Here is a 3886-nt window from a genome sequence, read left to right on the forward strand (position 1 = left end):
TTTCACTTCCAGAGCCGCAGCGCGCAGCCCCACGTCTAAAGTGTCAGACCACTGATGCTCCGTCTGAGTCTCCTCCCCCCTGACACCAATTTAAGATCCTAGCCTTGCTCCACCTTCTCCGCTGCTCCTTCCTCCTCTGGGTCCGCCTGCCCGCCGGGGTTCCGCCCTTTCTAGCCTCTTCTCCCGCTGATTCCCCTGAGCCTTCTCCCTCCCTCCGGCGGGCTTTAGGAGCTGGTTCCCCATCCGGGTCTCCTGCTGCTCCGCGCGCCTGCACATTTGAACTTGGCGCGCGCGCCCAGCCAGCAGCTTTCCTCCTGACCGTTTCACTGCTGCTGCCACTGCTTCCCCCTTCGGGGGGGCTAGCTGCAACTGACCTCCCTTCCGTTCCCCCACTCTCCGATAGAGGCGTGGTCAGCCCTGACTCCCTCTCTGGAGGAGACGCTGGCCCTGACACATGTGACTCCTCCCCCCCACTATGCTCTGGTGGGGAAACTGGTCCCGATCCTCCACTGCTGCTTTGGGGTTCCCCTCTGGCTCCTTGTTTCTGGTGCGTCCCCCCTGGGACCCCCCTTGCCCTGACCATCGGCGCCCCCTTCTGGGAATCTTCTGATTCGCTGGAGAAGCTCATGGAATCTCTCGGGCCACTGTCATACTCCCCTACGCTGCCCTCAGATTCTTCCCCTTCGCTCTCCCAATCCTCTCTCCCCAGTGCTCCTGCTCCTGATTCCCTGACAGATACTATAAGAGAAGAGAAAAAAATGGGGTGATAAGAAAAATAAAGAAAAATTAAAAGGGACAAAGTGGGGAAAAAGACAGGAAAAAGAGAGAAAGAGAGAGAGGGAAAAGAGAAAGAAAGAGGAAGACAAAAAGGAAAAAGTTTTAAGAGAGCGACAAAAAGCTAATGTTCTGCCAGCAGAGAGGAATTTTCAGTTTGAGTGCTGTATCTTCTTTTCTTCACTACGTGTCTCAACTCCGTCAGATCTTGCTGTTGAGTGAGTGCGCAGCCTTTACCTCTAGAATGAAATTTTAGTCCAGCTGAAACCGATGACAGCCAATCCACTGACAGCACATTACTGCTGAGTCTTTCTGACCCAGCACTTCCATAGAAAGTATTGCAGGCTGATTGCATAAGCCAGTTGCATCAGCTAGCAAACTCAAGCCTGCAGACTTACTATCTCTCACATTGGTCCTAGAACAATGCAGCAGTATGATTGGTCCGCAGGAGCCACCCAATCCAGCTCCAGGTGGAAGTGAATCCACAACCTGATTGGCCTACAGGAGAATCCCGGAATTAGCCAATCACGTGTGGCCCATTGTGTAAATAATGTATATAAAGCAGATATTGTGGGGGAACTTTCATTCCTCGCTAATATGAGCTGAATAAAGAGCATGAAATCCACACTCAACTCCAAGTATATTTCACTTGCCTAGATGGAGGATATGGAAGGGCGTGTGTAGAAACTGGCCTGCTGTACAGAGGTAACATTTACATTAGCTGCCCTACTCACTTTTGCCTCTGCCCCCACCTACCACCAGCATGTGGTGCTCAGAAGGTTGCCCAGAACGGAATGAGGTAATTGGGTTGGGGGAAAAGATTTTCCACCCCTGAACTGGCATTTCCTTGTAGGGAAAGGCAATGCAGCCCCCCCCCCCCAAGTTCATTTTGTGTGTCCCTTTCCCAATCCACCCTGTCCACACTAAACCTACCTTTTTGCAAGATCCAAGAGATTGCTTTGATCCTGTTATCAGCCCCCACTCTTACAAGCTGATGCAATTTGAAACAAAACACTGCAGTGTAGATAAAAAAGTTTTAATGCCACTGCCGTTTGGCCCCCTTCTAACCAGTAGTGCGCACACTAGGAGAAAGAAACCCTTGAGCACCTGCCTTCATTGCATGCCTGCATGATGTGAGTACACAGAGGACCATCTTCAAGCCTGGACAGAGGACAGTTAAGATCTGCAGCCTTGGTGGTTCCACATTCAGCAGTGCAGTCAATGTTCTCTAGATGTTGGGAACTCTTCATTGGCTGCAGCAGAGGCATTTGGCACAGGGGAAGAGGCTGGTTTGGAGGGTCAGCATAGCTCAGTGGTAGAGCCTTACATGCAGAAGTTTCCAGGTTCAATCCTCAGAATCTCCAAGTAGGAATAAGAAAGACAGACCACTGCCTGAAACCCTTGAGAGCTGCCACTCAGCATAGACAATATGGAGCTAGATGGACCAATGGCCTGGCTGTAAGGCAGATTCCTATGTCCCTTTACTCCAAGTATGGGGAAACTTGGGCCCTCCAGATGTGGTTGTGTTACAGCTCCCATCATGACCAGAGATTATGGGAGTTGTAGTTCAGCAACACCTGGAATGAGAAAAGCTCTCATCTCCACACCTGCTATATTCCCATTATCCATTTTCACCCTCTTTAGCCAACTTAAGAAGCAGCGAGTTTGTTAGTTGAAATGCTCCCATTGCCCTGTCATGTCCTCATCCCCATCCCTATTTAAAAGCTCACAAGTAACCCTCAAGGTCAAATCCTGGGACCCAGTGGCAGTCCAAACCGTTTTGCTGTCTGGGGCGAAAGACAAGATGGCAGTCTCTCTCTTGTTCTATAGGCAGAATCTGACCAGGCTTTGAATCTTAAATCATAACTGGGCAATGTCTTCCAGCACACTTGAGCTGACTTGGAGAACTCAAGGCAGGCTGTGTGACACACACAAGCTAGTCCTCCCAACACTTTGCTGCTGCTCGCCAACCACCTCTACCCTGCCCTCAGCATCTTCCGCCTGAGGAGGCTGCTGGTCCCTCTCACCCCCAGCCCCCAAAGAGCTGCCTCGTCCAAAAGATGGAGAAGATGAGTAGTAAAGTCATGCTTAAGATGAGAGCCATCAGGTAGGTGAAAATCTGGAGCTGGGGGTTGCAGGCACACGCCCACATTGGGGAGCGGTGGTGGTTGGGCATGATTGTGGTGGCAGTGGTAGCACTAGCCGGGCGGCTTGGCTCACAGTAGCTCTCAATGCTTGGATCTCTCACTGGGCCCAGGTCCAGGGTGTAAACCCTGGGCTGGCAGAGGAAGTACCTGCTCTTGCGCTGCTCCTTCAAGCACAGCTGCCAACCCTACAGGATGATGTGGTTGGGCTCCAGGCACAGCAGGCGCAGGAGGGCTTCATTGGTGGGCAGCTCAGTGACAGGCTGGTCGGAGGGGAGGACAGTAGGGTGGCGGCAGAGTGAGCACTGCAAGCGGTTCTGGGCTGGGGACACCAAGCTGAGAAGAGCCAGGCACTTGATGCAGAAGGAATATTGGCACTAAAGGACCTTGGGGTGCAAAAAGTGTTGTCGTAAGGGTTTCAGCAGATGGGGCATTCAGCCTCCAGCCCCTGGACCTGCTTCTCAGCCATGGGGAAACCCAGTCAACAGCACAGCCTTCTTTGCTACCTAGGAGACTAAAAAACAAGGGCAGGTGGAAACCCAATGACAGTAATCATACAGCAGCATCAATGCAGTGGAACCTTTGGCCCACGAGAGGGAACGTTTGGCTTGCCATAGGGCCGTATTTACTGAGGCTGATGGGAGTTGTAGTTCTTCAACATTGGTGGGGGTGGGAGACAAGTTTCCCAACATCTGGTTTTTACAGCATCAGCAAATGCAAAGAGAGAGGTCCTCCACCCAAGGGAGTTTGCAGTATGAAGTTTAAGAGTGGAAGTAAGCCCTTCTCTTGCAAAGCAATTGATAAGGCAAGGGTGGGAAGATAAACATCCACATCAGAACAGCCTGCTGGAACAGGCCAATGGCAATCTATTTTATTTTATTTTCAATGCAAAATTACAACAAAAATTACAAACATTGAATCCAAAATGAAACAGTACAAACAAGGAAGAAAACCCCAAAACACAAGAG

General features: G+C 51.0%; 1 pseudogene; it reads right to left on the minus strand.

Annotated features, from left to right (window-relative positions):
- Nucleotides 1-2797: 2797 nt before the first annotated feature.
- On the minus strand, nucleotides 2798-3387 carry LOC128406019 (E3 ubiquitin-protein ligase RNF183-like; annotated as a pseudogene).
- Between the last annotated feature and the right edge of the window lie 499 nt (nucleotides 3388-3886).

The sequence above is a fragment of the Podarcis raffonei genome, chromosome W, assembly GCF_027172205.1.
Source record: "Podarcis raffonei isolate rPodRaf1 chromosome W, rPodRaf1.pri, whole genome shotgun sequence".
Classification (NCBI taxonomy): Eukaryota; Metazoa; Chordata; class Lepidosauria; order Squamata; family Lacertidae; genus Podarcis; species Podarcis raffonei.